Below are 25,007 nucleotides of genomic sequence, written 5' to 3'. Positions count from 1 at the left end.
TCTAGTGAGAAAACATGAAATTTTTTCAAGCTTTCACGTCCATCTATACAGCTGGATTCGGACTTGCATCTAATTATTTGGAGAGCGGTACACAGAGCACTCTGCCAATCATCCCGTACTTCTCAACCTAAGACTGATTTAACAGCGGAAATTGCAATTGCTGCCTTCCAGAGTATCCACTAAAGAAAGTCGACCATGTGACCATGGTCTGATAATGCTCATATATAGTACCGGTTGAAACCGTGCAGAGTAGAATTTTTTTTAATTGTCGAAAATTCGGTCTCTAGAATTTTCAGTTTTCGGTTTAAAGAAGGATACTAAGATTATTTAACCCTTAGAGAATCACGGTACTAATGTACATGAAATTTACAACCATTCATGGAAGAGATTCATATTATTAAATAAATAAATAAAATTTTTCATAAGCCTTTCTCTATCTGAGTGTAGAAAATTAGACAGGAGCCGCACATCGAAATCTAACATATGAGCACGGGTAACAGTTATTTTATTAGAAAGGATTCTGATTATTTAAATGATATCTATGTACTCGTTTATTTCATCACATGAATTCTTAGTACTCGTAGTTTGGGTAATAGTTAAATCACAGCAGTATACACAGCAGTCACAAAAATACATTTTACATTTAGATGACAGGGATTTAACATGATTCTAAGATTTTCCTTTTATCTTATAATAACAACTATATAGGATTTCTAAAGCATTCCAGAATAATCGATAACTTTCTTGATTTGGTTGACATTTGGAATGACAGAAGATATAACACACAAGAAGTTAAATTAATAATAAAGGAATGTTTTAATGGAATTAGTACGCAGCATGTAGATAGAGATAATACATTCGATCATCAGCTAAAAGCTAAGTCTCCTTTGTAGAAGAGGTCTAGAAAGTTTTCCTGGGAAAGTATCTGAGCACTTCTGGTAGTAAAAATAAACGTAGTGCGCACTATTCCACCAATTATAACTTAGTTATATTACTACTTTTTTTCAATTAGAATCAGTTCCTATATTAATAGCTAACCCTCTTTCGGTTTATGTTGGACTATCCAACACCATCTGAAAGACCAACTCATAAAAAATGTATATCATTATTCCAACACATTCTATAACACACACACACACACACACACACACATATGCGCGCGCGAAACTAATTAGGTAAGAATCCCAAAATGTAACTAAAAAGTACACTAATAATAATAATCATCTTGACATAGCAGTCGAGATCGAGTTCAGGAAAAGCGTCATACTGGTTCTTAAATCTATTTATTCTCTTATTATACCCATTCTATATAGGGTCACGGAAAAATACACAAGCAGAATACACCCTTATCACAATCGCGGCAGGAATCGATTTCACCTATATATTCCAAACGCTTAACGCTGTTACTAAAGGTCTAATAGATGGGACATCCACCTTCTTCAAAATCAAGAATACTCTTGGTTTAATGAAGGTTTATTTTGTGAGCACACATCAAACACATATACGGTGAAAATGGATGCATCATGGCAGTGTCATGTAGTCAACGCATTTGCTAAACCTTCCAAGTGAAAACCCGAAGAAGCTGTTATGAGACAAAATCTCATAACAGCTTCTTCACACCTCAGAGCATCAGGATATTTCAGTATATATACAACACACAGCAAATATTATGAGAGCAGTCAAGCTCTCATAATATTTGTTATAAGAGCTTGACTGCTCTCAAGTTTTCTTCGTTAATTAGAGGATGTGCATAGGATGAATCACTTAAAGAATGCTTCTGAAATCTTACACCGAGAGCTGACATTTATCTTCCATTTAAAGACAATTAGAAACATCCCTGCACTCGGCGGGATTCGAGCCTCCAGCCTGCTAGTTGGAGAGCAGGTGCGCTAACCACTCGGGCAACCAAGCCTGCAAAAATTACCACACGACGGGATTAATAATTAATTAATTTTGATAAAAAATATCTGTTACTAACAGCAGCCTTCGAGTTTTTTTTAATAAACATGTGTGTCAAAAGAATTATCTGAAAATATCTACTTCACTATCGTTTCATGTATAGCTATTAAATTTGTAAACAGTGAAATTCCCCCCCCACACACACACCAAAATTTCTTGTTTTGTTTTGTTTTGGATTTTGCTGTTTATAACTAATGCCAGATACACGATTAGTTAATGCATTATTTATGCCACTTGAGTGTATTCATCAGCTCAATTTTCCTGTTTTACAAAAATTAAAAAAGGCTATTTACGAGGAGAAAACCATCAGCTCTTCGTCTAATACATCGAAAAATTCAGCGTTGGTTGAACATACCTACTGTAGAAAATGTTCTTGCTACGATTCAAATGAAGTTCTTTCCAACCAAAGATAACGTGTTACGCCAGTCCAATAGAGGCTTTTATTACTTCGAAAAAAGAATAATGATCTAAAGTGCTTTTTGACACGAAATCTCTAGCTGTTTATTTAGATTATATCAAAACACCGCTATGAAATTAATGCATTTATGCCCGTAAACTGTGTATATTTTTGTATATTATTTGAAATTAAAAACTCGGGATTTGGGAAAGAAAATTTATGCAAGCTGTATATGAATCCGGCTAGACTTTGCCCGCGTGCAGACATTGAAGAATAGTTTATGACGTAAGGAGTCGGCTGAATTCCCTGGTCATTATTTGCATAGACAAGACTAGTTTCGCCCTTATTGAAAACAACTTCTAGGAAATTAAACAAGAAACTATATCAACTGTAAATTCAGTCCTCGACTTATGATTAGGTTATGTTCCGACTATCCCGTCGTAAGTCGAAAAGGTCATAATTCGGAAATCATTATACTAACCAGAAGGATATGTTAATAATTGACATGCCTGAATGCTGAGATCTATAAGTCTGTGTTTCTTATATTTTAAACGAATTTTACTCTTTGTTTACAGTGAAATGATGCAATGCATAGACTCACATAATTACGGTAAACAGTACAGTACTGTACTGTGATAAATTATGAAATATGAGTGTATAGTGCTTTTCTGCACTTACTGATAAAATAACAGCTGGAAATCCATGGAGTAAGTAATTCTTCAAAACTGTTGCTTTATTAATTCGACGATAGGAGGTAGGAGTGGCTAAGTCTGCACATTTCTCTCTCTCTCTCTCTCTCTCTCTCTCTCTCTGTGTGTGTGTGTGTGTGTATGTGTGTGTGTGTGTGTGTGTGTGTGTTCAACAAATTCTTCAAATTAAGAAACTGAAACAAGGCATTGTGAGGGTAGTTCGCTATATGACTAACTTGCGAAACGTTTACGCTAATTTTCAGGGCGTAAGGTGACAGCAAGAGGGGCTTTTATTAGAAATATATACATTTTGCCCAGGTCCAGTGTAGTCTGCTCAGATTACCTTTTCTTTTCTTATAAATTTTTCTGTAGCAAGGAATTGCAACTTACATCATTCTGACTGCTTTGAATCTCTCCATGTTGGGCTCATTTCGTCAAACAACCGAATTTCGTTATTATTAATAGACGCACATGTGCCAATTTCTTCACTGTAAACTTTTTCTCTGTGTGTGGGGGGGGAGGGCTGTGCTGCATCTTCTAGTTCTGCTTTTTCTCTCCTCTTCTGCAGTTTTCTGTGCTTCTAGCTCTATAAGGTCTTTATTTGAGAGCTCTTCCTCTAATTTTTCTACTTTTTCATTGTGAACACTTCCAGCTCTTAACTAGCAGCGGTCTTGTCAATAATCTCCTGGAAAACTTTGTCTTTTACGAATCCTGCGAATGTATGAATATATATTTTCAGCAGCATCTTCCAAAAGCTATTCATATAACTTTCACTAACTACATGCTCCATCTACATTCTTTGTACGATGAAAATATGATATTCTTCTAAAAAACTCTTGAGAGTTTTTCACCCTCTGTAGCAGCAGTAGTCTCAGCAGACGTTTTTCTTAAATAAATGTCTTGAAGGCAGCAGTAATCCCTCTCTCCAGGAGTTACGGGAGTAAGGTGATAATCGTGATCATGTTAATGGGATGGCCGTCGTAAGCTGCATTCATCCTAAGTCGATAGTGACTGTATATTAACTTCACCAGTATTCAGTTAATATTAGACATGATTCTAGTAATTTAAAACGTCACCTCTTTGGCTTGCGAATTAATTGCTTCATAACATTTCAGCACTTGGAAAAGGCTAAAACTTGAGATGATATTCAGATAATGGGATTTAAAATGATCTCTGGATTAAAGATTTATTGTCCTGTCTCTTAGCAACTCTTAGTTCCCCGTTTGGTCTCTAGAGCAGGATTTCTGGACTATATAAAAAATAAATTAAACATACAAAAAATATGTAAAATTGATAAAAATTCCTTAGCTCACCCACGGTACAAAATGTACTATAGATTTACAAATAACTTTTTGTGGATGGGAGAAACAAAAAAAATGCACAACCGTTATAAATTGAACTTCCAATCGATATGTTGCATATTGAATGGCCAATTGGTTACGTTAAAATGTATGCTTCATATCAGTGGTACATTTGATACTGCTGTTATTGTTGAGAAATGTTTCGAGATGGAACTTAAGGCGAATGTATTGTGATTTCATTACGCGTCAAGTGACCTCTTTTATCTGTTTTTCCAACGAAAAACACAAAACGTCATTTAATTCCGTATATCTCATAATTCAACCTTAGTCGAAAGCGTATACAAAATGTTCCTCGTGGTAGAGATTCGAACGTAAGTTTTGTTACAAAACAAATTGAGGTAATAAGTGGTTTTCTTTTACCGATGTTATAAGTAACTCCCTACAGAGTTGGCTTAAATGTACGATTTTTGTATGAGTCTTGTGAAATCCAGCAATCCAGTCAAATGAGATGTCAAAAATGGCAATAACGGAAATAACTGCGGCATTTTGAAAAATAACTAAGCTGTTCGTTATATTTCTCTTTATAAACATACTTAAAGTCGAAAAGGATCAGAGTTGAGCTCGCTCGCCCAAATAAGGTTTTTGCCATTCTAAGAGCTCAATATTCTCTCATTTTTTTTCTAAGGAACAGTGAAGAAAATAGACGAAACACTTGTCAACCCAGGGTACAAATGTACGATAGATTTATAACCCTTTGAGAGTGACATAAAAAAAAATAAAAAAACACATTAATTTTGGAACAAACGACTCTCCGACTAAAATTGGCTACATTAGTGTACCAATAATCGGGATTGACAAAGGTTAGCAAGGTAAATAATAAATTACACTATGATTATTCTTCCGTATCCGGGTGTTCTTTGGGTTTCACTGCCTTGTAACAACGGTTAGTTGGGTTGGCTTGTTGGTTTTTATATGGGTGAACACTTCTGATATTTTATTGCTCCTATATTCAGGTCCCCAACTTCTACTACCCCTGACCATTCCTGCATTGGCACGTTTTACAGACCCTGTACTTCTCGATATTATTCAATGTTCTTCCGTGAATTTCACATTATGTTCTCAGGTCAAATGGTCTCTTTCCGAGATGAAGTGAAAAACGAGAGATATCCAGGAAGTAAAACACTGCCATCGCATGAGACCGGTTATCTTATCTTCAGATAAGATAAATAAAAATGCCTTTTTATTTCAAACAAATGTTCATCATGTCGGTGAAGAAAATCAACAAGGAGTTTCCATCCAAAGAGGCACGTGTCATCTTTTCAACTATGCTGCTGCGGCAATTAACATTGCAAAATCAAGATATACGAATTCACCTTTCAAACACTTACAACTCCTGCTTTTATAAACAGCACGCTTGAACACACCCAGCGACATCAAATATATTTCTATCTGCATAAATTATGAAAGATATCCATGTATTGAAATACAAGTCATTCTGATATTTGTTCATGTCTATATAATCTTAAAAGAATGAAGATATAAGAATAGGATATAAGAATAGGAAAACAATAACTACTCAAAGCAAAAGTATCAAGCATACAGAGCGTTAGCAGAAGCAGCGGCCAAGATAACAGAATCGTAGACGGAGCTCACATATCAAGTTCTTAAAAAATATAGACAATAGAAAAGAAAACTCTTTTAAAACATAAATGAAAAAAGTGAGCAAATGGAGATCAGAGAAATGATGAGATATTATCCAGAGCATGCACAAGTAATCCTATAATCCTTTAGGATATAATCCTATAATCCTATAATCTCGTGTTTCTGGTGTCGATTTGGCAACAGTGATGATGACTCAGCAAATGGCTAACATGTTCAACTTTTTCAAAATACTTAATGTGTGTGTGTGTCGTTTTTGAAAAGTAGTGTTTTTCTTCTGGGGTGGTCAAGTTTTCTCCCTCGCAAACAATAAAATCGATCTCGAATACATTTGATGGTAGCGCCATATGTACTGTAAAAGTGTCAGTCAGACCGATTCACGGGAATTCTATATCAGCTAGAGTGCTAGAGTGTCATAGATGAAATTAAGACTCCTAGCGAAATAAGAAGAAGAAGAATATAAAATGAAAAGCTGCAGCATTTGTAAATTTTTATTTTTATTGGATTAAAATAAATAAATAAAACAAAAATAATTACAAATCCTCACCTATTTGCATTTATTAATGCATAAGATATACGATCACAAATAAAATCTCTTAGATTAAGTACTAATATCACTTGTTTATCTATTTTTTCATTCGCATTTATGGAACCATTTCTTATGCAACGGTTTATATCCTCTGTCAGCAGTTCCAGCTGTACGTATCAAGAAGTTGCTCTATATCAAGAAGTTGCGCTAGATGCATATGCATCTAGCGACTGTCGTGTTGGCATTACATCTTTCCTTATGAATAGCAACTTTCTCAAGGGTGTCATCGGATCATTTTGCAAAAATCCACCTTAATTATCGCTTATCAAACATTCAGATATGAGAATCTGAATACTATACGAAAGTTGTATAGCCTTATCAGCTATACATCCACGATACTACACTACATGTTTGTTGAAAAACGGTGTCAGAAATTACTTTTCCGTGTCAGAAACTACTGTTCCGTGTGGATTACCGAAAGCCCATTGTGATGTTGCTGATTACAAGAAGATATGTCTCAGGTGAACAAAGTATAATGGTGAAACAAAGGGGAGAACGTGTGGAACCAACACAGAATTCGAACTTCTGACCCATCCATCTCTTCGGTTAAAAGATCATTAATTAGCTGGATATGGCAGAGACACAGTTCTGCAATGTTTCAGACTGAGTTGTTTGGAATGACAGCAAGATGAACTAAGATGAGGCTAGAAAACTGTTGCTGTTAATTTTGTGTTGACTGCTGCCGATTTGCTTATTTTGCGGAATAAAAAGTCTAGCAATCAGGGAAGAGAATCCCTGTCACTTTTGTATGAGGTTGGCTAACCTTCCTTTCTATGAAAAGTCGTTATGGAAGGCCACGGAAGGGCAAATGTTACAAATGTTATCTCGACTGTGATAGGGAGATAAGGTGTGTATTGTGCAATATTTCTCAGGCTAATATGCATGAAGAAACATCGAGAGTGAAATAAATTCTTCCGCTACTAACACGAGATTGCTGTACCATTTTAATTATGTGTTCATCTATTTATTGTTCTATTAATCTCACCAATCAAAGCAATCAGTAATGTCGGGTGAGCATCACTGAACACTAGGAATGTTATAGGACACTCACGCAGTTACCAGTAGTATATGGTAGTCCGTGAACCAGCAAACAACGTCATACCAAATGCGCCCTTTCCATTGTTATTCATGTTCAAATATATATGTTAACTGTCATTACCTGTTTTCTAGTTTGTTTGTTTTTTTAGTTTATTCACGTAATTATCCTGACGAAGTGAAACAAAAGATTTTCACGAAACTAGTTGAAAAATCAATACAAATGGTTTCTTATTCCATGTTATTCTTTACTTGTCAAAAATACCGAAAAAAACATTCCCAGCATGTCCTCTCTCCATAGGAACGTACGCAACGATTACTGAATACTGCCAATCTCGGACTCTTCATCATGTAAATCATCGCCGATATTTCCCAATGCCGTAGTTGCATTATATTACAAAAACCATACAAACTCATATCCACGCATTCTTTATTAGAAAATGTAAACGGTATATTTGCCTTTGCTTTCAATAATAATGTGCAAGTCTAATTCAGCATATTTGGCTGCATAACCTATCTAGAGAAAGGTCATCCGTGGAAGTTGAGTTCGGATGTGGTGAAGTTAAATGTGAGATCCAGGTTTTTTTAATGGCTTTTATTGAGCGAATGGAATAAGCTGCCAGTGAACATTGTGCGTCATTGGTGAAAGTTTCCGGAAGATATATGATTGGTATCGAGGAATTCTTCTACGGACCACCCCTGATAAATCCTTGATCCTGAAGATGCCTATTTTTTTTTTTTTTTTTTTTATGTTGGGCCGATACACAGGAGGTCGGGTGGTCAACCTATAGTACATTAGTACTGTGTATGGGTAGTGGGTTGGGAAAGGAGGAATTTTTTTACATTTGATTTGAATGACTTTAAATTGTATTCCTTGGGAAACACAGCAGGTGGGAGACTGTTCCACAGTGTAGCAGTTGCAGAGATGAAGGAAGAGGAAAAGAAATTTGTTCTTTTTGCTTCTTGGTGTACTGTGAAGGGATGTTGTGCAGCAGCTGCACGTGTTCCAATGAGTTTAGTACTGAGCGGAGGAATTATTAATGTTATTTCAGATGAGCATTTCCCATGGAAATATTTGTAGAATATCCATACTGCAGAGACCATACGTCTATGTGAAAGTGGGGGGAGAGAGTTGCTAAGGGATGGATCGTTGATAAGTCTAATTTCTCTCCTCTGTATTGATTCGAGCATTTCGAGAGAGCTTTTGGGGGCCCCACCATATGTGGGAGCAGTATTCAATAATTGGGCGGATTTGTGACTTATATAATGTTAATAGCTGTTCGGGGATGAACTAACGTCTTGAGCGAAAGAGAAATCCTAGTTGTTTTGAGGCTGAGGATGCAATATTTGAGATATGCTTGTTCCAGGAGAGGTTTGATGTGAGGGTGATTCCAAGGAGTGAGATCTCAAACTGTCTGGAAATTTGGGTACTGTCAAAAAGGATACTGGGAAAAAATGGTTCTTTTTTATGGGAAATAGTACAGAACTGGTTTGAGTTTGCGTTGAAATTTATGAGGTTATCCGAACCGCATTGTAGGATAGCTTCGAGATCGGAGTTAAGGATGGTGGTGGTTGATGTTCTGTAGGTTGAGGTGAGTTGTGTAGGGTAAGGCTTATCAAATGCAAGCGAGGAGTGTAGTGTGCTGTGTCTGCAAAACTGTGTATTGGGTTGGAGGTCAATTGCAGTAGGTCATTGATATATAGAAGGAAGAGGGTTGGGGAGAGGACAGAACCTTGTGGGACCCTAGCATGAATTGGGTGATGAAAGGATAGGGAGCCGTCCACCATCACACACAGGGTGCGTCCAGACAGAAAACTGGCAATCCACCTACAGAAGTCCTGGGTCAGGCCGAATGATGGTAGTTTGCCTAGTAGGCCAGACCCGGTCGAAGGCTTTGGAGATATCTAGTGCAACCACTTGATATTCGCCAAACCTCTCCATTGCATTTATCCAGAGATGGGTGACGTATGTGAGTAGATCTCCTGTTGATCGGCATTGGCGGAATTCATATTGGCGGTCATTTATTTGGTGAGTGTCTTCAAAATAGTGAAGGAGTTGGGAATTGATGGTTTTTTCCATTACCCTTGACAGGACTGAGGTAAGCGTGATAGGGTAGTAATTGGATGGCAGTGACTTGTCACCCTTCTTGGGAATGGGCTGAATATAGGCCAATTTCCAGTTTGTGGGATAGATTCCAGTGAAGTAGGAGAGTACATATAGGTGACATAGGATAGGGGTCAGTTCTGGAGCACAAACTTTCAGAACAACTGGGGGAATGCCATCAGGGCCAGAAGACTTTTTTGTGTCTAATTTGGACAGTATTTTTCTGATCTCATTCTGGCAAAAGGATATAGGTGTCATTGTATGTTGGGTGTCTGGAATGGTTGAGGGACATTTACCATCGTCAGTTATGCATGCATTTGAAGCAAAGTGTGAGGCCAGAAGATTAGCTTTTTCTGTGGGTGATGATGCAGTAGAGACATCGGGGTGTGATATGGGTGGGAATAGTGTTGGACAGAAGTTACGGCCAATTGCTTTGGCTAGAGACCAAAAGGCTCGGCTGCTGTTTGAACAGGTTGCTAGTTTTCTGTTTTCTGTTTCAAACTCTGTTTTGGAAGCGTTGATTGTTTTTTTGCATCTATTACGGGCTTCGGTGTAAGCTTTGAAGGAAGCCTATATATTATTTTTATTATTACTACCCATAGTCTCTAGTTAAGAAAGTACAACAATGGCAATAATGCGAGATTAGAAAGTTAAGCAAAAGTTTAATTTCTAAAATTAGCATTTATTTTAATTCCTCTAAAAGGTAAAGGTAAAACTAGTAATCACAAGTCAAAATGACGGGAATTTGAAACTATGCCAAAGTCGCTGGTATAGCCGATAGGTATATTATGAAGATACACTCTATCAATCAATATTTGCAAAGTAATTAATTTTAATTTAGTTTATTTAGTTCAATTAAACATATAATATACAAAGCCTCTTATAAGGATGCAAAAATATGTATAAAATATATGGATGGCCAAATAAATGTCAGAGGTTCAAAACACAGAAATAATGCTGCGTCAACAGAATTGGAGTAAACATGGAATGTCTAACACTAGATTATACAGCACTAGCAACCTAGCAAATTAGTAAATCTGTAGGGGAAAGATGGAGAAATTTCCATCTTTTCCCTACAGGTGAAAAGAACAATTTAAGATAGACAGGTAAAATTGCAGGATCATTGAGCCTAAAATATACACTTTTAAAGAAGAAGTTTGCTATTAAATAAATAAAAACAGCAAATTCATCTAATACCGTCTTCAAAAGAAGCACATGAAATTTACAGTAATTTCTCTTATCCAAATATAAGAATGTATTTAGAGAAGTTTAGTCTAGTAGAGTCAATGCGATCGCATTAATTCTACTAATAGCAAGGCAATTTTATCTCGGAGTAATTTGAAAGACACTGTTCCGAAATAAAATAGCCTTGCTACCACTAATACCAAATATACACAAAAAATCAAAGAAAAAGTAATCTACATTTAAAAAATAATAATTCAGCTATAACAGTGCGATCCCTCCATCAAAATTTCAGTGAACTATTAAAAAAATGCCTGAAAATGTGTTTGGCATTGCGCTTAGCAAGATAGTTGGCACGGATTCTTAACTTTCTAACACTTAAAGAGACTGCGTGTCGTCTTTCCCTGAGAGCATATTGTGTAATCTCGCTTCCAGAGTATTTCAGTATCATCATGCCTAGTAGGACAGTGATGCCGTCTGTGACAGTCACGAAGGCCACGTTCTCGCCAACCAGTATTGTTTCTTCCCAACGACGGAAAGTCATTTTCAAGGATTTCCTCCCAGACCAACAAGGAAGGAAGAAAGAAGGAACGAAAAGACTATAAGGCCTGGAGTGGAACCCTTAAAATAGATTAGAGTGGGAAGCGAATGAGCTACCGCGCAGCAAAACCCTAGACAGTGATCAGGTTACAAGTGGCAGTATCAGAAGCCTGCCACTGTAGATTAAGATGAACTGTCCGCTGCTCAAAGCGCAGAGCTGGAAAAAGCACTTCTGGTAAAAAGCAGAAATTAAGCATATAAATGAAAAGCATACAGTAAAAAAAGAACGCACTCTTGAAAAAGGCATTAAAGAGTAATTTCATAAAAAGGCTTAAATATAGACATCTCAGAGAAAGGGGATTACTAAAACATAGTAAATACTGCTTAACAGTTTCAAAACTATAATAATTACGTAAGATAAGATAGCCATTTTTAAATAATAGGGGAAATTAATTGTATGGAGGCTAGTTATATATAATGCGCATGGTAAAAAAAATTCAGATTGTAATATATAACACAACTAAGTCTACTGTATTGTTACATAACAAAATATGTTTCCTGGTGGATGTGGAGAAAATGTCAGACGCCAGAGATAAATTTATGTGATGAAAGACATAAATCCAAACCATAATAATAACTATAGTCTGCCACGGTAGCAATCATTAAAATTATTAAAGTAATTGGCATTCTGAAACAATTTAAACATTAAGCTGATTTAATTCTGTGTTTAGTTCATTAACTTGAAACGTTTACATTAGAATAAAGGTATAAGAGGCCCTCCTTGTTCAATTTTTGCGACTGAAACCATTAGTTTTCAGGAACTTGCATTTATTTCACACTTAGGAAAATAACCCAAGTCATGAACAGGTTTTACATTCAACAGAATATGCATCTTCTGGACCAAAAATAGTAAATGTGCAGTACTCGTTCTGCACAGAATGTTTCACAATAAATCTATCTTGCTCTTTATATCTTAAATACGATCTGCATAAACTAAAAAAAAACTGCGATTTAAAATAGGGAAAAAAAACTGTAATCAGCTAAATCGATGGCTCAATCAGCTAAATAAATTTCAATGGTATTTCAGATTATGTACATCCTACAATGATGATTAATATCAGAAACAATAATGTAGTAGTACTTTCAGAACATGATACACATTTTCTTAGGTACATTTTCTTATTTCTTAAGTGGAAGTTCATCATCGCAACATCATGCAAAGTTAATGTAACATTTGACTTAGCATAAAACATGTTTGGCCTTCATAATAGAGTTTGAAGCTTGGTCACCCACGCTCAGAATAATATTCTATAGATTTTCTGGCTTCCGTAGATGGAGTTGTCATTTAAAAAAATCATCGTGCAAGAACTGCTTGTGAGTTTTAAGGAACATCATGGTGAAATCAGCAATAAAAAATGGTTTCGAATTACTTCTTGGCACATAGCCAACATGTAACATATAATGCTCTTAATTCAACTTAAGCCACCATTAATAAAGAAAAACACATACGAAAGCAGGTTTATTTTACTGACCCCGTGCAGGAAAGCGCATTAAGTTTACAAGTAAGTTTCGTTTCTGCAATGGCCATTCCACAGACTACTACCTTACTTCTGATTAAAGAGCTAGAAGAGCATACCGATAGCTCGACTGATAAAATAATGCACCGTTGAATGGGTGATTGTTTGCGAAACCATGGGCAGTCTATTGGATTGAGGATTTCTAACAATACTCCTCTTTAGTCAAAAATCAAGTTTTGACTTTGCGGATGACATGGTTTTAATTTGTCCAAATATGTTATCTACTCAGTTTCATGTTAACAAATTTTACTTCCACTACTAAAAATTATATAAAATATAAATTAAATTAAAAAATAAGATAATAGCAAGTCATAAGGATATATATCCTTCATCCAGCAAGAACAAGTGAATGACTTCCAGAATATAAGTTCACTCACATAAAATAATAATAATAATAATATAAAAAAAAAAACAGTCGCTTTTCAAAACATCCTCAAAATGCACATACTTGGTTTTCCCTTTCAGTCGTTCCGACCGAAGGTGACTTTGTAGGCATTGCCCACAAAGTATTCTTGGTGAGATTTTTACAGGGTAGTTCACCACTGCTCCCCCCCCCATTTTACCTGCGTTCGGGTCTCAGTTTCTCAGTGGTCTCAGACCAGAAAATGCAACTCATTTCTCATCTAAAGCTAGGGATCCGAACCCACCGCCTGCTGATTGGAGAGCGGATGTGCAAGATTGTTTGAGATAATAAAGGTAAATTGGATGAAAGAGAAATGAGAGGAGCAAGTTCGAAGGGTTAGAAGTTAAGTTCAACATAGATGGATGTTTAGTAGCTGTTGGTGTCGGTGTTGAAGGCTTAGAGAAAATGGAGAAATGGTAAATTCCAAGTAAGTGAAACGCAAATGAAAAAGTACCACAACCACTGTAAGACTGTGTGTGTGTGTGTGTGTGTGTGTGTGTGTGTGTGTGTGTGTGTGTGTGTGTGTGTGTGTGTGTGTGTGTGTGTGTGTGTGTGTGTGTGTGTGTGTGTGTGTGTGTGTGTGTGTGTGTGTGTGTGTGTGTGTGTGTGTACGTGCATGCGTATGTGTGTGTGAGAGAGAGAGAGAGAGAGAGTTCATCAATTCGTCCCGTCTAGGATAAAAAGAAACTTTATCGGGACTTTTCAAGTGGAGGTGATAGCCAATCTCATACAGTGGTTTTTCCTCCAAGAAAGTTGGGATTTTCGTCCAGGAACAGGCAAACCAGCCAGAAGAACACAAGCAATTTACAGACAAAGATATTTATAAGAACACGGCTGACGACTTACACTGGAGTTATGGTTCCGAAATCCATGGATTCTTGGAAGATCTTGGACGCTTGAGTGCCTGTTAGAGCCACTGAGGCAATAAAGGTAATGATGTAAAGGCAATACGTCGACAATTTTATGACAGAACCGTCATCACTTTTTTTTTTGAGGGGAGGGGGGGGGAGAAGGCGCTTCCATGCTTCTGCACTATAGTGCCGATGACAGTTGTGTAGGTAACGTTAAAAATCAAATTTAGATCCTGCATAGCTCAGTCGGCATGACGAAGGTCTTTGGTTGTAAAGACCTTGATTCGAATCCCGTATAGGAAGCAAAGAACCTTTATCGGAGATTTTCAAATGAAGGTGAGTTAGCTGGTCTTAGACGAAGGTAGTGAGTTTTACCTTCCGTCACCAGGCAAACCTGCTAGCAGAACACACACAAGTTTCAGATAAATGAGATGGTGGCGAATGTCCTTGTGGTTATCCAAGCTGTTGTATCATCATCGGATAAATAAAGAAACATCGAAATTAAACTATAGCTCTGTGTATACGTATTCTCTGTACTGCACTATGTTTTCTTATTTATAAGCATGTGTTGTAAATAATGCGATGATGAAATGGAGGTCATGCATTCGAATCTCACTATGGGCACGAATATATGTTAATGTCATTAGGTGTTTGTTGATTTTCAACGCCCTGAATAAGACCACCACGCTACTTACTAGAGGAGAGAAGTGCCATGGAAAAAGTTGCCAGAGTTGATCACTAGAGCAGTTTTTCCAAATTTTCTAGCTTTTGCTAAGCACTATAGGATTACAACGTTTTCCATGTGGGATTCACACAAAGAATAAAAATAAAATAAAATAATAAGAACGACTTGTACACTTCACAGTCACTTACTGATCCCTTCAGTGTAAGGCATTAGACATATTTTCTGTGTGCCAAGTCTCTTTTTCACTATATCTCATGAATTCTCTTTTGGATTAATGTCAGGATCATTCACAGTTCATTTAGAGATATGTTTTCATAACAGAGAAAAATATGATTTGGGTAGGTGTAGAATTTTATTTTATTTTAAATATAAAAAAAAAATAAAAGGAGCAAATTTTTACGAAATTTGCTCAGAAGCAAATTTCGTAAAAATTTTAACAGTTGCTGGTATAGTACATCAGATATCTCTAGATAAACAAAGTATAAATGTGACATTGAAATTTACTGATTATCGTTAATTTATTTCATATACAGAAATAATAACCATGAGCCTTTTGAGCGTGAACAAGTTAGTTATTTATTAGTTCAAACACACTGAACTAATTTGTTGTTGGCTTCCATCATGCGATCCACCTCTATTCTGTGGAACAATCTTTCCCAACTAAATACATCCTTTAAAAACAAAAAACAACAACCTACATTTTCGCCCTAAATACTTGCCCGCACATGCTACTGCAGTGCTATAGTTCGTGACCCTTCATGTGTGGGGTCATCGTAAAATAATAATAATAATAATAATAATAATAATAATAATAATAATAATAATAATAATAATAATAATAATAATACCATTTTGAATGAATGAATAAAAATTAAACAAGAAATGTTTCACACACACACACACACGTAGTAGCGAACAAATTAATCCGAACACTCACGTTTTAAAGAAAATTTTTAATTTTGCAAGAAAATAAGTACAAAAATTAAACTTCAACTTAAATTAAGGGGATATTGAATCCCACATAGTTTTAAAACCGAATAAGAAACTCAAAGATTGGAATCAGATCAGAGAGTTTCTTGCCGAATATAGTAAACTATAAAGTATCGGCGACACTAGCGTTAGCAAATGCAAGTGATCCTAGTATGTAGTACAATACCGGGCGACTCGTTGCAAAGGTGGAGGAAGTTCAGATCGCTATTCTTAGGTATTTTCCATAATGTAAAAACACATTTCCTAGGAAATGTATGCTGTTATTACATTATGGAGAGAGGTCACTACCCAGACCGGTTTCAGCCTTTTTTGAGGCTTCATCAGTGAGTAGCTAGACCTAATGCCAAAGTGTATAGCGAAAAGAACTTATATACTCTGCGAACGAGTTTGGATTGGAATCTCAAAGATTGGAATCAGAGAAACTCTCTGATTCCAATCTTTGAGTTTCTTATTCGGTTTTAAAGCTATGTGGGATTTAATATCCCCTTAATTTAAGTGGTGTTTCTTCTTTGATCTGTGGCCAGTCTTCCATGCTTCCAACAATCGTCGATGGACTGTGATGTCAGAAACATTAATCCCACTAGCTGCCAAGTCTCTATTTAAGTTTATAGTAGACAATCTTCAATTCATTTCACTTTCCCTAACTAATAATCGATCTTGCGTACGTGTATATTTCTTTTTTGCCCACACTTTCCTTTTCAGTCAGGAAAAAAGGTACCTGCATCCAGTGAATGACTAAGATAATTTCGCGTCCCAGGCAGACTCCTTGTGTGATGCCCCTAAGTTTTTTTTTTATACTTAAGTACTTTCTAACTGTAAGTATAAGTACTTGTTCAAATTATTAAAATTTGATAACTTAAAATATTAAATATTTTAATATTAAAATAATTTCATTTATATTAAAATAATTTCATAACTTCATTATTTCTATTTATCATTTTTATTCACTCAGATATACTATATAATAAAGAAACAATTAAAAATGATTACAAACAAAAGTTATTGATTTTACACTGTAATTTTAGTTTAATCAGTTATAATTTAGATATATTTTTTCTTGATTTTAAATCTTCGAAAGCTTTTATTCTTTCACTAATGTCTATTTTCTAAGTAACAGCATTTTCAATAAATAACAAGGCTAAAGAATTTAATCTCTCACTCCCCATTGTCGATCGCAAATATGTTTTGATAAGTTTTAATTTACTAAAACTCCTTTCAGCTGTTGCTACCGTTTTAGGAATGGTCAGTAAAATTAATGCGACCCATGCTGTATTTGGAACTATTGTCTGCAAATTGATTGCTTTTAAAATTGTAAAGTTTCTAATAGCGAACTGATGTTTTCCGGAAGTAAAGTGCCATTTTTTTGAATTTGAAATTTGCAAATCATTATTTTCATTATTTTTGGAAGGAGCACAGGTTCTAAGGACCTAGTGCCGGCCTTAGTTTCAGCGACCCCTACGTTTGGTGCCCGAGGCGGGTGCCCTGTGAGCTTTCCCTTAAACCGGCACTGCCTGTATCCCTAAACATCTTTAAAACTACATTAACAGTACTCAAACCAACACCACATTCATTGGCAATTTGTCTTTGAGGCATAGGTGTTTGCTGAGAAAGAGTACATATTCTTGAACACTTTCTTGGAGATGAATCCATTTTAAAGCTATACAAAATGAATAAAAAAACTAAGAATGTCAACTTGTTTAGACTTTTAAAAACGCACAAGACTATTAATAAATATCGTAGAGACAGTTAAAACAGCTAAAACATGCAATAATCAACCAAAATAGTGAGCTAAAGCCAAAACCGAAACCAATTTTATTGTGAGCTGCAACAAAAAACCAAACCAAAATCGAAAATATGACGAAAATTCAGCTTCTTCGGATTAACTAGTTCGTTACTGTATGTTTATAATGAAATTATTATAGAAGAACTTCGGTTTCAAAATTTAAACTCATCATTTAAAAATCATCATTAAATATTTCATATCAATAAACATCATAATTAAAGACATCATTAAAGATTTTCCTTAAAGGATTAATCTCATATACTGTTTCTTGCTTTTTTTCGACATCAGACTTATAAAAATGATAAACGTTCATTATAGATTATCATTAAAGATATAATCTTATTAATATTATGTAATCTAATAAAGATTTCATCTCATTAAAGATCATGGAGTAAACTGATGTGAGTGCCAATTGACTCTGCCCTACAGTCGCAAAGATGCTGCAATATTTGCCCTTCAATTAGAAACAGCATGATTCAAACCTTGTCGCCGTTCGGCTGGATAGACCAAGGTTTGAATTCCGTTAAGGGGTCCAGAATAACCTTTATAAGGGCAATACAACTGAAGGTGAAGTAGCTGTTCGCATACAAGTGGAGATGGGGTGGGGTAAAGATCTTTCATTCCGAAAAATAGGTAAACAGATTTCAAGAATATACGAAGTTAAAGACGATACTGGATTCATAATTTTAATTGCTTCGGTCTTGATTCAATCAAATCTCATCTAGAATGCGAGGAGCCTTTGTATATATATGTACTCTATCTATCAATAATTGTCCGGACACTTTAGCAATTTACAATTGATACCACCAGGCGAACCCTAATATCGGGTATGTCCACCTTTGGCTTTGATCACCTCCTGCACTTTGAGGGATGCTTTCCACCAACGTGCTGCAGACATCAGGTGGAATTTGTCTCCATTCCTGCATCAAAGCAGTACTGAGTTCAGCTGAGAACAGATCTAAGACGTGCTGCTCTGGACCTCAATTGTTGCTCCAATTCTTCCCACAGGTGTTCGATGGGATTCAAGTCAGGACTCCGCGTAGGCCAGGGCAGTCGTTTAACACCCATCTCTTCATACCATTCCATAACAGCTGCAGCTTTGTGGCATGGGACACTGTTGTCTTGACAGTAATACGGGTCCGTTCCTTAAAAACTCCACAGTGTAGGCAGCACTTGATTATCCAGAATATCCAGTGGTCCCACTTCAAACCAGCTGAATGTATCCCACACCATTACTCTTCCACCACAAAACGTTCTGCAGGTACAACACACTGTTGTAACAAACGTTCACCAGGCTGCCTCCACACTCTGCCATCAGACCGGAAACAGGTGAATCTCGATCCTCGCTCCAAAGTAGCGTTTTCCACTGGTCAATTGTCTTCCCTCGCTCTTTGCACCAGGCCAAACGAGCGGCCTTGTTCGTTGTTGAGATATTCGGCTTGTGTGCCGTTGCTCTTCCATAAAACTCCAGTAAATGGAGTTCTTTTCGTACAGTATTAGTGCTCACCATGGTGCTACTGGCACTCTGGAACTCATCATGGAGGGTCTGTGCCGATTACAGCTGGTTTTTGTGTACCATCCATTTTATCTCTCTCCTGTCCCTGTCAGTCATTTTCGGCGGCCGTCCTGGGTGTTTTCCTACACTAGAGATGCCAGAAAGTTTCCATTTATTGATCACATCGCCAATCGTTGATCTTGGTTGCTCCAATTGAGCGACAATGGTACGTATAGACATGCCATTGATGGTATGTCTATACATGATGACATGATGACACCTCCCTCTCGAAGCCACTGAACTCATATCATGTTGCCATACCACCTGCTACGGTGAAATACTGCTTCCTACTATCTGTACGCCAGTTTTTATGTTATTAACAAACCTGGAATGTTCCATAACTTCAACATGTCCTTCTAGTTGCACAGGATTTCTTTACATGTAAACATGCAAACTGGTAGACAAAAGAGTCAAGACTAACAAAGGTAACAAGCATTATGTTGTTATAGAAGAGACCGAAATTATTTTTATATATTTCTAATTGTATGTTGCAGTATTTAGTATGTGTGCATGTTTACACATTAGCGTGGACGTGTTTGTCTAATCATGGCTAGAAATGTATTAAGACAAGTTTATACTCGGATGCTTAGGATCTAATGTCATTTTCAAAGACTCCAAGATTTTTCTCTCCGCGTTGTCATAGCAACGGTGTCATAGTACACATTTATTCTATAATATTTGATATCTCATTTGCGTAGCTTCTTGTGGATCTTCCGAAGTGAACACATGTACGTGAGGACAAAGCTGAGGCTTCGATTCTACGGCATTTAATATCTCGGGCATTCAATTGAAGTCAATTGAACAACTTATTGAAGAACATGCCCGAGAGATAAAATATTAAATTTTAATGATAATGATACAACTAGTTTCAGCCTTTTACAGCCTTTTTCAGGTATCCACTAAAGGTAGAACACAGAAATAAAAAATTAAAGTTACAAAAAACTGAGAATTACAGAAAAAAAATGCAATACATAATTGACACAAAAACGTTGTATTTTTCAAGTCGTTCTATCTAACGTGCTATTGTTTGTTGTATGCGTGCTTGCAGGTTCTGGTGAGCACCAGTATTGAACGACTGCAGTATGGCTATCAGGAATGTTATAACTCAAATTGCTGCTCAAATGTTAAGGATTAAGGAGGATTTCTCTGGACTCCATGATTTTTCTTTCAAACTCATCACTACAGCAAAAAATGTTTACGGGTTTATCCCAGCAAACTGAGTGACTCTGTAGATCGTCAAGAGGGTTATTAGAGAAAAGAACATGACTGGATAGCGCAGATGCATGTGATCTTTTATAGGAGATGTCTCTCTTATGCTCCTCAATACGCAGTTCAACAGATTTGTTACTCTGTCCAAAATAAGGAATATTACAGTCGCACCATAACTTGTAAACACCTGGATATTTCAGGTTATGATGAATAGGCTTCGGATGGATTATAAGAGAACGGACTTTAGGGAGTGTAGTGAAAAACGTCCTGACGTTGTATTTTTTAAGGACTTTAGCCAATTTATTGGAGACTGAACTAATGTAAGGTATTGAGATGCTACCTTTAAAATCAATAGTTTCCGTAGTACGCTGCCCAGAAGAAATTTCTTAATTGTTTTTTCAGAATATCCATTTTGTTTAAAGATAAGAGAAAGTTGTTCAATTTTTTTGGAGTTCATATATTTCATTTAAAAGAGATTGTGCTCTGTGTCGTAAGGTAGAAATAGTTCCGAGCTTTTGTGGTGAAAAGTGATGAGATTGACAGTACAGATATCTGTTAGTATGAGTTGGCTTTCGGTATATAGATATTTTAAATCTATCAGAGCATCGTGTAAGAATTACATCCAGGAAAGGAAGGAAGTTATTTCGTTCTAGTTCGGCGAATTTTATATTAGGATGCTGGTTGTTAAGATGTTGAAGAAAATCCATGAGAGATGTGTGTCCTTGACTCCATATAATGAAAATGAGGTCAACATACGTCTCCAAAGTTTCGGCTTAAATGAGAAGGACGATATGGCTTTTGTTTCAAAATCTTCCAGGAAAATCTTTGCTAGAACAGGGGATAAAGGGTTGCCCATTGATAGGCCTTGGTTTTGTTTGTAAATGGAGTCCCTATATCTGAAGTAGCCAGATTGAATGCAATGCTTTAGTAAAGCAAATATCTTTTCAGAATTTGTCCTTAAGTAATGTTAATACCTCCTCAGTAGGGACGTTAGTAAATAATGAGATAATATCAAAACTTGCTATATCATTTTCACTGATTGAAATATTTTTGATATGAGAAACGAAGTCTGTGGTGTTTTTGATGAACGATGAAGATTTATTGGAGAAACACGAGGTATTCTGCAAGATGTTTCGAAAGCTTATACGTAGGACCATCAATTCCTTCCACAATTGGGCGAAGAGGGATGTTTTCTTTGTGTATCTTCAGAACTCCATAAATGCGTGGAATAAGAGGGTGAATAGACCGTAAAGAAAGGCGCATACATATTGTGAGGAAGTTCAAATGTAGTCTTTAACAGATTGTTTGTGCGGTTTTGTAGTTCCCTTGTTGGATCATCCTGAAGAATTGAATATGTAATATTGTCTTCAAGCAATTGAAGCATTTTATTGTGGTAATCTTCAGAAATGAGGACGATTGTGGCACCTTTATCTGCAGGTAAAATAATGATGTTTTTGTTCTTTTTAAGATTCTTTAAGGCCTGTCTTTCTGCAGGAGAAAGATTATCTCTTGGAGGTTTAGCATTATTGATAATGAAGATGGATTCAATACGGAGAAATTTTGCCAAATGATTAGGAATAAGTGAACTGGCTTTTTCTATTTTAGTAAGTAGAGATTCTTTTGGAATCTCTACTTACTAAATAAACTTAGGTGAGGGAATGAAATTTAGACCTTTGCTTAGAATATCTTTTTCAGCAACTGTTAAAACATGTGACGAATTGTTTACTACAACTTTGTCAGGATTAATATAGGCTTTAGTAGGAAAAGATGTGTTTTGAACTCTCTTAAGAGTATCAAATTTCTTAATAAGATTAAGCTTATTCTTATTTTGTATCCGTATAGCTTGCGCTTCACTGTTAAAGATAACATCATGAAAATTATCATTATTCATAACCTCTACAGGTTTTTGAGTTAAAGAGATCTTTTTACGTTAACAAATGGATGGGCAAGACAACGTTTTGTATCTGAGATTCTTTCGCTGAGAAGATCTAACTTTGCTTCACGATAAATTCTTTTAGCGCGTTCTGTTGTAATCGTTTCTTGAAACGAAATGAAATTAGGAAAAACTTGATTGAATTTACAATGTTTTAGGAAAACCAACCTATTCATTCTCAGTCCTATTTTCTTCAATGTTTTTTTATAACTTCTTTTGATGTCAGTAAGAGATGCCTCATCATTTAGGCTATAGATGTATTCTTGATCTTCTACTCGGTTGTAATGATATATTTTAGAGAATAAATTTTAAATGACTTTAAACCGAGATAAAAATATTAAATTTTAATGATAATGATACAACTAGTTTCAGCCTTTTACAGCCTTCTTCAGGTATCCACTAAAAAAAATAAAAATTGAAGTTACAAAAAAACTGAGAATTACATTTTTTGCCTGTAATTCTCAGTTTTTTGTAACTTCAATTTTTTATTACTGTGTTCTACCTTTAGTGGATACCTGAAGAAGGCTGTAAAAGGCTGAAACTAGTTGTATCATTATCATTCATTAAAATTTAATATTTTATCTCGGTTTAAAGTAATTTAAAATTTATTTTCTAATATATATATATATATATATATATATGTGTGTGTGTGTGTGTGTGTGTGTGTGTGTGTGTGTGTGTGTGTGTGTGTGTGTGTGTGTGTGTGTGTGTGTGTGTTAAAGATACCAAGCTATTTTAAACCTGGTTTTACTCCAAGTAAGCAAACAGAAAAACAAGTCAAGTTTGCGCCTGCAAGTGTTGTAAGTCTAGCTGACCCTGCACATAGGCAAGACAAGACCAAGGCAACTAATGGTAAAAGTAGAATAAGCTCTGATCAGTAATCTTCATATTTACCCTTAATGCAAAGGAGGAGATGTATGATGCCTTGTATTAAAGGCAAGGGGCCACTACCCAGACCGGTTTCGACCTTATGAATAAGTAAAGCCGTCTCTAAAAATTCGGACGATCCCTAGGCCACTCAATTGTGGGCGAAAGACCGTCCATCTCAGCGTTGTCTCCACTCAGTGATGGCCTTCCACCCACCACCACCACCGAGCAGAACCGCTCATATTCCGAAGAAAATCATTCACCGACAAAGCCCCTCACCGGGCCGTGCAGGAAAACACTTTCCCCGGAGACTCAAATTGCTCCCTTAAGGCAAAAAGCTGAAGAGAGTGAACTCATAATAACCCCCACTGGTTTCGACCTTATGAATAAGTAAAGCCGTCTCTAAAAATTCGCACGATCCCTAGGCCACTCAACTGTGGGCGAAAGACCGTCCATCTCATCGTTGGCTCCACTCAGTGATGGCCTTTCACCCACCACCACCACCGGGCAGAACCGCTCATATTCCGAAGAAAATCATTCACCGACAAAGCCGCTCACTGGGCCGTGCCGGAAAACACTTTCCCCAGAGACTCAAATTGCTCCCTTAAGGCAAAAACCTTAAGAGAGCGAAATCATAATAGCCTCCCCCATCGGTTTCGACCTTAATGAATAAGTAAAGCCGTCTCTAAAAATTCGGACGATCCCTAGGCCACTCAATTTTGGGCGAAAGACCGTCCATCTCAGCGGTGGCTCCACTCAGTGAAGGCCTTCCACCCACCACCACCACAGAGCAGAACCACTCAAATTCCGAAGAAAAGCATTCACCGACAAAGCCCCTCACCGGGCCGTGCCGGAAAAAAATTATTGGGGTCTCGTCAGTGGGAGCCAGGCTAGAAATACCAAGATTGTAGTAATACAGAGCTTATAAGTATTTTACCAGAACAAGTTACCATAAGGTGTTTTAACCTTATTAAATAAAAATCTCAGGAGGAGATATAAATGTAGAAAGTATTTTACCTTGGGTATAATAAATGTTAAAGATACCAAGCTATTTTAAACCTGGTTTTACTCCATATCCCAAGTAAACAAACAGACAAACAAGTCAAGTTTGTCTGTTTGCGTATTTGATCCATAATGGCCGGTAAGGTGGTGAAATAGCTTTTTGTTAATAAAAAAAAAAAAAAAATGTTGCCGGCATCACTCATTCAATTTGAAGAATTAAAATTGTGGAATAAAAACAGAATTAAATTAAAATGTGAAAAATCACACTACAGTACTTGCAACGTTTCAACAATACGTTATACATATGTGGAGAATGGAATCCATATTCGATTCTCCATCAGGCATATGAGAGTATCTGAAACAGATGGGCAATTATTTTGACACGTCACCATGTGCTTTGATCTGACGCAGGATGTTGTCCTCATAGTCTCAGCTGTCTCTTCCGTAATTCTAACCATTTACATTCGCATAATACTAACGAAAGTCAAACATCGTTAAGTCAAGCGTGGCGCGATGCCAATTGCTATTGAACTACGGAGCCCAGGAATATAATTCATACAAAGCGACGAGAAGTGCTGCATAACATTAAAAATCTTACTACCAAATGTAGTAAATGTGTATGATATAATTAATGATTGCAAATGGAAAGAACCTGAAGTTGATTTTCACGTCAAATATGACATGTAAATAGAATTTA

At 36.4% G+C, this 25,007-nt stretch overlaps 1 protein-coding gene across 3 annotated transcripts in view; it reads right to left on the bottom strand.

Annotated features, from left to right (window-relative positions):
• LOC150099427 (protein vein-like) overlaps nt 1-25,007 on the bottom strand; it is a 384,314-nt gene that overhangs the window by 217,515 nt on the left and 141,792 nt on the right. The window lies entirely within an intron of this gene.

Source organism: Typopeltis vanoorti, chromosome 14 (assembly GCF_054136105.1).
Source record: "Typopeltis vanoorti isolate ZY-2024b chromosome 14, IOZ_Tvanoo_1.0, whole genome shotgun sequence".
Taxonomy (NCBI): Eukaryota; Metazoa; Arthropoda; class Arachnida; order Uropygi; family Thelyphonidae; genus Typopeltis; species Typopeltis vanoorti.
This window is presented reverse-complemented; position numbering and strand designations above follow the sequence as displayed.